The sequence below is a fragment of the Helianthus annuus genome, chromosome 16, assembly GCF_002127325.2.
Source record: "Helianthus annuus cultivar XRQ/B chromosome 16, HanXRQr2.0-SUNRISE, whole genome shotgun sequence".
Taxonomy (NCBI): domain Eukaryota; kingdom Viridiplantae; phylum Streptophyta; class Magnoliopsida; order Asterales; family Asteraceae; genus Helianthus; species Helianthus annuus.
In genome coordinates, this window is record NC_035448.2 from 128,526,950 (window position 1) to 128,537,426 (window position 10,477).

Genomic DNA, 10,477 nt, shown 5'->3' on the forward strand with positions numbered 1-10,477 from the left:
TTGGCTTTCCAACCATGATTCCACCTACCTCACTTGTTTTAGTGGCAAGAATACCTAAGTAGCTTCCAAGAATCAAAGTAAGATAACCCCGCCTCGCCTCCAACATTTGCTATGTTGGGTATGACACGCCCGGGTTGTTCTTATACGGCTACTTAGTATGTTAGTAGATTAGTTTATGTTCTTATCATTCATGACCAACCGGGTTTACCAACTATGTTAGTAAACTTTGTACTTTAGTGAATCATACATTGAGGTATTTCATACCTCCATGCTTGACTTCATGAATTTTATTATGATATTATATGATGGACTATTACTATATAATATAAAATATATATCTAGCCGAATTCGTGTTACTAACCGATTTATGGTTAAGTGTTATGAACTTAGGCTATTCTATCTTCGTTCTAAATTCCTCGTTTATGATTCTAATGGGCAAGTTAGGACCCATGAAATCACATAAAACTTAGTGTCAAAACGAGTGTTTAAGACAAGATATATTTTTTTGCACACATATACTTTATTATACGTAAATCCCGAATCCGAATCCTTCGCTAAATCTAACTACTCACACACCTCCTTTTTCCCCTTGTAGGGTAACTTCGGTGTTCCAAATTCAAACGCTCGTCAAGCTCTCGGTTGCTAGGAATACTTTGCAAAACCATGAGTGTACATGACCCTTTTTATTTTAACACTTTTGGGTGCAATACATATACATTATCAAACTCACACAACCACATACTTTATGCTTAAAACACAAACAAACAATCCAATATACATGCTTAATACGTTATACTTGAATTTGTATATGCTAGACTATTCTTGTGCTTTATACTTATCATTAACTTCGTACAGGCCTCCCTTAACATGTATAGAGCTGTAGGAGTAACGCACCGCCCGTATTCTTGAGGTCATGTTAAGTTAAAAAAACGGTCTTATCATTGCTACGATAAGATTACGCTAGCGAGAATCTTTGGGTTGACATTTATAGTTGCATGCTAGTATCGTACGTTAGTTCTAGATAACCATTATGCCATGTGGATTTGTTTAAACTTTTATACATATGCTAGTACTCAAACTTGTATGCTCGCCAATACTTTATGTGTTGACATCTATTTTAATACGTATTGCATGAAACTGATGATGATGATGATGATGAATGAAATCTAGCAGGGAGACTAGAAACGCACCTCCAAATTTAGTACTTACGTTGTATTTCGTTTTCTTGATTAAATTGTTGTAATTTATTTCCAAACAATGTACTTTGAATTTTAGCAATGAAATGAAATTTTGATTTATAAATACTTGTCACAAACAGTGTTATGAAGTCTCTTGCAATCTCGTTTTCGTCTCACTCCGATGATTCCGCCATCGGTTGTGGTGTGACACATCTGAACATATGATTGGTAATCCTCAGCTCCTTTCTGACTATTCAAAAACATGCACCATCACCTTATGTTACTATTATTGATGGGTCAACTCCAAAAGTACTTGGGTCTACCCCAAAAGTACTTGGGCCTGGTAGGGCAAGCATTACTCCGTCAATCCATTTATCCTTGGTTTTGAACCTACCCAATTTTCCGTTTAATTTACTACCTGTTAGTAAAATTACTTGTCATTCCAATTGTAGTGCCTTATTCCTTCCCGATTCTTGTATTTTTCAGGATCGTCAACAAAGAGGATTATTTGTAAAGGACAAGAATCTGATTGCCTATATATGCTTGAAACTCAAACACCTTTCTATCTAGCATATTCAAGTTCGTCACCATTTGAAGCATATTGTCGATTAGGTCATCCATCCTTCCAAACTCTCAAGAAATTGTGTCCCGGATTTGTCATCTTTGCAGTGTGTGTCGTGTCAGTTTGCTAAACACCATCGTGTTTATCTAAGTCCTAGAGTCAATAAGCGGGCTACGTCCCCTTTCAAATTAGTTCATTATGATGTTTGGGGTCTGTGTCCTGTTCCGTCTAAGCTTGGTTTTAAGTATTTTGTTTCATTTGTTGTTGACTACTCTCATGTAACTTAGCTTTATTTTATGAAAAATCATTCTGAAGAATTTTCTCAATTTTGCTCTTTACATGCTGAAGTAAAAACACATTTCAGTATCTCTATTAAAACCTTGCGAAGTGACAATCCAAAAGAATATTTTTCAAAACCTTTTCAGGCGTACTGTTTGTAAAATGGGATAGTCCATGAGTCATCGTGCATTCATACCCCAACCCAAAATGGAGTGGCTGAGCATAAAAATAGGCATCTTCTTGAAGTAGCAAGAGCACTCTTGTTTCAAATGACTGTTCCAAAACCATTTTGGGCTGATGCAATATCCACAACTTGTTTTCTTATTAATCAGAGGCCATCAGTTATTTTAAATGGTGATATCCCATTTTGGTTTTGTGTTCTGAGAAACCTTAATATCCAATCCCTCCTAAGATATTCGGAAGTACTTGTTTTGTCCATGATACACATTCTCATCCTACTAAGTTAGATTCAAAATCTGCTAAATGTGTATTTGTTGGCTATTGTCGTGTCCAAAAGGGTTATCGATGTTTTTTTCCGACTCTTCAGCGATACTTTGTTTCTCGGGATGTTACTTTCCATGTACAAGTCCCTTTATTCTTTGTATTATATCCACATCCAATTAGGGAAAATGACGAGTTCCTTATGTATCCTTGATATGCACCAAATGCAACATATAAATTGTATCAAATAAGGTATAAAACAGCCCCTTTTAGTTCTAATGTTGGAAAAAGTGTGTTTCTTTGTTTACTTTTGATTTTCAGGATTAAAAGAGCTTAAACGTATAAAAGGAACAACTTAATGACAAAAACCAACATAAGTACAGAAGAAGGGAAGTTGATACACTATACCGACCCTCCAAGCTTCACCCCAAGAACAAAAACAACAAAGCGGAACCCAAGCACGGGGTCGTGCCTGCCAGGCATGGGGTCGTGCCCCACTAAAGATTCCCTGAAGAAAAAGACAAACAGATACAAACAAGGGACACGGGGCCATGTCTCATGGACACGGGCCGTGGTCAACTCTCAGATTTGCAAATATGGGTTCGTACAGCAAGTACAAGGGCCACGGGGCCGTGCCGTTGACACACGGGGTTGTGTGTGTAGATGGACTGACAAGTGCATTAAATGAAGACAGAGAAGGAGAAGGACACGGGGCCGTGCCTACCAGGCACGAGGACGTGTGAATCTGCTGTTTCCAACTATAAGTAGAGATGCTTGGTTCACTTGCAACTCATCACTTGGCAAACCACTTCTCTCACACCTGCCACCACTCCACCACCACTACTACCATCATCCACCACATTCATTCATCATCCATCCTTAGAGTGTGTGTAGTTGTCTCAGGATCCAAGATTGATAGTAAGAGTTTTTGTCAAACAAAGGCCATGCTTGGCTAATCTCTTACATCACTTGGTGAAAACAAATCATTTATGTATTACTTTTAATTTCCAAGCTTTAGTAAATTTTTATTTGAGTATGTATTAATGACTTTAATAACTAGTTTTTTATATTGAAAGTGAACTTTATTCTATCATCTCTTCATGTTTTGTTGATTCACTCATTCGTGTCTTTATGGTCAATATAAAGCGCGTTAACTGCTTGGAAGGGGGTTAGAAGGGTGGTTTGAGTAAAGCTTTTGCCTCGTTCAGTGTATATATCATGCGAGCACTTGATTCAAGCTTATTAGGACTTCCTTTGAGGCAAATATCATCAAATTGGGGGAAGTAAGAACGGCTTGAATCCCTTATAAATAAACTACTATTAAAACTTTAAACTGGTCTTGTGGGACTGTATCCCTGCTGACTCAGACCAATATGGCCGAGGGTAGCGTTGCCTCCAAAAGAGGGACATGCCACATTTTGCATAAATAACTTAATTATTTTTCAATAATCCGGCCTTGCAGGACTGTATCCCTGCTGACTCAGACCAATATGGTTGAGGGTAACGTTGCCTCGAAAAGAGGGACATGCCACTATAACTAAGATAATCTCTTAAAAAACCCAAAGTGCGGAAATCATCAAAGGATACATAAATGACAAGTCGGAACCAAGAGATTCTATCTTGTCTATCTGTTTTTTTTATTTACTTTGTTTCTTTATTTACTTAATTGAAAATCTTTTCTAAAAAATTTGGTTAGATTAGACGTTGAAGATAATCCGGTATTAAAAGCTCTTGTGTCCTTAGACGACCTCGGTATCTTACCATCATTATACTACGCCAACGATGGGTGCACTTGCCCTAGCATGTTTTAGAGAGTGATAGTTTTATATCGTGTTTTATAAATTTAAAGCTTGATAAAAGAGTAAAAAGTACTTAAAAATATAGTAAAAATTTGTACACACTCGACACACGTCAATCCTCATACTATAACCCCACAGAGACCATCTAAAACTTATGATTCACTAGCACCTAATCAAGCCCTTGTATTTGAACAACCTATTTCCTCCCAAGAAACTCCATCTGATCCTTAACAACCTCCAGTTCCCAACGAACCTCCTGTTTCTTCAAGTATATCAACAAGGACATCGCTCAGATCTTGTTCCTGAACCGTCCACTTCGGAGACAGATTCATCCAGTGATTCCTTTGACAATGACCTACCCATTGCTCCCCGAAAAGGTAAATGTACATGTACCTATCCTATTGCTTCCTTTGTTTCATATGACAAATTATTTACAACTTCTCGTTAACTTGTTTCCACTGTCGATTCAATTCCTATTTCTAAGACAACAGGTGAAGCTTTAGCCCACTCTGGATGGCGTAATGCTATGGTTGAGGAAATGAAAGCCCTTGAGAAGAATAATACATGGACTTTAGTATATTTACCTGTCGGCAAAAAGGTAATTGGATTTAAAAGGGTATTCACTGTTAATGTTAATCTAGACGACTCTCTTACTCGGTTAAAGGTTTATCTATTTGCAAAAGGTTATGCTCAGACTTACGAGATAGATTATTCTGAGTTATTTTATCCGGTTACTAAGTTAGCATCCATTCGTATATTTATCTCATTGGCCGCCACGTATAACTAGGGTTTGTATCAACTTAATACCACCCGGGTTTGTTGCTCAAGGGGAGTTGGGTAAAGTATGCAGGTTAAAGAAATCTTTATACGGTCTTAAGCAATCCCCTCATGCTTGGTTTGGGAAGTTCAGTACCGTGGTTACTAAATTAAGTTTAAAAAGAAGTTCATATGATCATTCGGTGTTCTTTAATTCATCAAAATCGGGATACATTCTTCTAGTTGTATACATGGATGATATTGTAATTATAGGGAGAAATGAAGTTGGCATTAAGAAATTAAAAGGTTTTCTTAGAGCTCATTTTCAGACTAAAGATTTAGGAACATTAAAGTATTTTCTGGGTATTGAAGTATCTCGGTGTAGAAAAGGGATTTGTCTAAATCAGCGGAAATATTGTTTGGATGTTCTAAAAGATTCTGGGATGATTGAAGCTAAGAACTATGATGCGCCAATGATACCAAATCTGAAATTGAAAGCAGATGGTGATGAACCTCTTGAAGATCCAGAAAAAGACAGAAGAATCATTAGTAAGTTAAACTAACTGACCATTACTAGACTAAATATTGTCTTTCCAGTTAGTGTGGTCAGTCAGTTAATGTCATCACCAAGAACTACACATTGGGAAGTTGTTTGTCACATCCTTAAGTACCTGAAGGGAGCTCCAGGACGAGGCATCTTGTACAAAAATCATGGTCATTATTCAGTAGAAGGCTTTGCAGATGCGGATTATAATGGGGACCCGACAAACAGACGTTCTACTACTGGGAATTGTGTTTTCGTTGAAGGGAATCTTGTGTCATGGAAAAGCAAGAAGCAAAGTATTGTATCTCCTTGGTGAAATCGGGATTAGTCATACAAAACCCATGAATCTATGTTGTGCTAAGACAACAACTATTCATATTGCAAATAACCCGGTGTTCATGAAAGAACCAAACACATAGAGGTTGACTATCACTTTACCCAGGAGAAGCTTGAAGATGGAACTATTACACCACCTCATCTCAGAATCGGAAATCAGCTAGCAAATGCTTCACCAAAGCTTTACCCGGAAACATAATTTACTCTATTTGTGACAAGCTGGGCATGATCAACATATATGCTCCAGCTTGAGGGGGAGTGTTAAATTATATATATATATATATATATATATATATATATATATATATATATATATATATATATATATATATAGGGGATGGTTCAAATGAAAACCACTTTTATTGTGAAAACTCGAAAACTAACTAAAAAAAGCCTAAAAAACACACAATTTTTTTTCAATTTTTTTTTATAAAAATCGCTGGTTTTTATATATGAAAAAAAACTTTTTTTCAAAAAAAAAAAAAATTTGTAGTACACATGTGTAATAATACACATGTGTAGTACACATACACATGTGTAGTATTACACATGTGCACTACACAATTTTTTTTTTTGAAAATTTTTTTTATATAAAAAAACCTGCGAAAATTATTATGCAAAAAAAAAACAAAACAAATTTTTGGTATGTTTTTTTGGCTTTTTTAGTTAGTTTTCGAGTTTTCACAATAACTAGCGGTTTTCATTTGAACCTTCCCCTATATATATATGTATATATATATATATATATATATATAAAGGAATAAAATATCTATATAGTCTACATGTATTTGCAAGAGATAAGTCTCCAAGTTGATAAAATTTTTTATTGTATTTGATTCCTACATATAACTTGTACATTGTAACAATTAAACTTAGAGAAATATAAGTATTGTCCTTTGATATTGGAGTTGTTCTTTGAGAAATATAAGTATTGTCCTTGGGCTATATATTGGGGTCTAGGCTTCTATCTCTTGGGTATAGAATAATGAAAAAACTCATAAGGTATTGTGTAAAATTAACCAATAATTTATACACATATAATTAGAATAACTACAAAGAAAACCTAATCAAATCATATCTCCTAATTATGGTAATGACCTAGTAATAAATCTTAACTATGGGGAAAGAGGCACCCAAGGGTAGAACTCTTGCCCCAACCAATCAATTCCCGCCATGTCAAAAATCATAAAAACTAGAGATGAGATCGGTATCATACCGGTACCGTACCGGTACCGATACCGAAAATACCATTACCGTAATTGAGGAAAAGTGGATACCGAATACCGTACCGAATTTCTCAATTCGGTAACGGTACGGTACCGGTATCGGTACCGGTATTTCAGTGTTTTACCGCATTGGTACCGCTTTTGTGTTTTCCGTTGGTTTACCTAAAAAAATCATGTAAATATATAGTGGGAAAACTAGACAAATGTATGTAGTAAAAACTAAAAAATCAAAAGGAAACCATAAATGAGTTCGAATTTTAAGATCCAAATTCCAACATGTCTAAAAAAAGCATCATAATTCATAACTGATTAAAAAGAACCAAACAAAAGAAAGTTGATATCGCTAATCGCTTTGCATTTTCCCTTTTCCTTTTTCGTTTTGTTTGTTTATCGCATCCTCAATCTCTGTAGAAAACCAAGAAAGAAAGTTACTACAAATTATTTGACAACCAAACCATTGAATAAATATGAACTACTTTACCTATGGCAATATCATTGTCCTTTAAAATATCATCTATGTCATCAATAATTGGCTTTCTCGATTTTCTCACCCAATCTTGAGTGCAAACCAAAGCTTCCACAATATTACTTGACAATCTTGTTCTATATGCGTCTAGGACACGACCGCTCGTACTAAACGCCGACTCGGATGCGACGGTGGAAATTTGAATTGCCAAAATATCTAATAATTTAATAGACATTGTTAATAAGCCTAATTAATGTAACAAAAAAAATGTAAAGAGGCTTGAAAAAGATAAAAACATTTTACCTCTAGCCATCCGAGACACGACTGGGAATCGAATAGCATTATGTTTCCACCATGTAAGTATGTCAAACCGTTTACTAAAATCAACTCTCGGTTCTTGTAAGTACCTCTTTAACTCGGTTTCTATTGCAACCGAGTTACTTCCATCCACATTTAGAAACTCCGCAAAAAAATCATTCTCACCATCATATTCCACAACATCTTCATTACGCGTTTCTTGAGATGCCGAGTTATTAACAACCTTATCGAACCGTTCTTTGTATGTTTTAAACAAACCATGTAGCCTGTTCTTAATCTCTTGCACCATACTTGACACCTTTTTTTCAATTGCTTCTTTAGACATAGGATTTTCTTTTGTTATGTCATACCTAATCAACTTTGTAAAACAATGTTCAAGAAAAAATAACTTCATAGTGGGATCTAAGATAATAGCAAAATACATAAAGTCATTAAGCCTGTCATATTTTCCCCAATACTTATTCTATTTCTCGCGCATTGCGCCCGCCATTACATAAAAATCCAACTCCAAGTGGACCGCCCACTCACGTAGATGTTTGTCTACATCTAAGATTTCTCTAAAAAAATATGAGCTAAGGGCTTTGAAGATGCCGACACAATTTCCGTTTTGATCTTGAATTTTTCTAGAAACTCAACCAATGCTTTGCACACCTTAAATTCGGAATCTTCAGGTATTTGTCTAAATCATGATGATAGCTGTTGTCTTTAAATTCATAAGCAAAAAACACCTCTTTAAGATCTACGGCAACTTTCAACATCTCATAAGTGGAATTCCACCGCGTAGGCATATCAGCACATAAAAACTTATTTGGATCAACATTCAAATCTTCCATGCACTTTTTGAAATTAGTTATTCTTTGTGTGGAATGTCTAACATACCTAATGGCCTTTCACAAACATTCAACATGATGGTTAAGTTCCAATAATCCATCCTTCACAATAAGGTTTAAAATATGTGCCATACACCTAACATGAAAATGTTTTCCACCATCATACAAATTAGGCAACTTTTTCACCAAAAGATCAATCATATTATCATTACTAGAGGCATTATCAACGGTCATAGTCATAACATTCTCTATCCCCCAACTGTGAATACAATCTAACAATTCACGAGCCATGTCATCCCCCTTATGACTATGAATGGGTCTAAAGTTAATAATGCGTTTATGCATTACCCAATCATCATCTATGAAATGACCTGTTACAACCATATAGTTAACCCTTTGACATGATGATGTCCAAGTATCGGTGGTCAAATGAATAGTGTTAGTTGGCTTACTTAAATAAGCCATCAACTTATTTCTTTCATCTACATAATATTTCCCAATATCTTTAGATAATTTATGTCATGAGGGCAATTTGTACTTTCCATTTAACGCGTTAGTGTACTCAACAAAAACTGGATTTTCTACAAGCTTAAATGGTAGTTCCCCAACAACGCTACCTCAACAAAAACTGGATTTTCTAACCTCGTCATGTTTCCAAACACTAACGCTACCTTCCCCGTTAGCTTCCTTTTTAAATACTAAATTATTTTGTTTTTTCTTAGCAATTACATCGGGAATCTTTTCACACGTAGTAGAGTGTTGGCGAACGCCAGACGTACCGTTTCTATTTGGGTCGGCTTTTATATGAGATTTGCAAGACTTACACCTTCCATACTTTCGTTGAACCCCGTCTTCTTCTTCTAGGTAAACCACATCAAAGTATTTCCAATAGGGTGCCCTCTCTCTACCAACTTTTTGAGCTTTCCTTTGGATTCCTTTCCCATTTGATGCTTTCTTTCTCTTGGAATTTGGTTCCACATTACCCAAATCCGAGTCATTATCAAGTTGGACACAAGGGGTTTCTTCAATAATAGTATCGTCTCCCTACACAAACAAACACAAAGACATTATGAATCTAAAAATAAGAAAAGATAAATTTATAATTTATAATCAAAGCTTTTAAAAATAAACTTACTTGAGTGGATTCCATGCTTTTTACTGATGATGAAGATGCCATAAACAACTTAGAAGAATTACTTTAGTGGAATTCAAATCTAAATGGAAAAGTATAAAATAAAGAAAAATTAATAATGAAAGAATAAAACCTAATCTGACACTATGCATAACTTGTTTCATAAACTATTCAATTTCAAGCATTCAAATAATTATATGTTTAGTTTACGAATACAAAAAAATAATCAAACTGATTGTAAAATAGACCACAAAAAATAAACCACAAAAGAACAAAAGATAATTTTAGAGTAAAATATAACTTAAATTTATTGATGGCAAAACTTGAACTTATTATGCTGTACTCATAAAGTCATCTTTTCTAGTTTTAATTTACTACAATCAAAGAGCTTTTAATCATGTTTTTTCTTAACAAAAACAGTGATTTTACAAAGAGTATATGACGAATTCCTATGCCATGTAAGCAATATATTAACCCCTTTTGGTTGAATTGACAAATATACTTGCCCATATGAGTCCAAACTCATGCAAATATGCAAATATAAAGGAGAACAATGATAATTAATAGAAAATATAAAGAACAATGATAATTAATAGTATTGTAGTAGTTC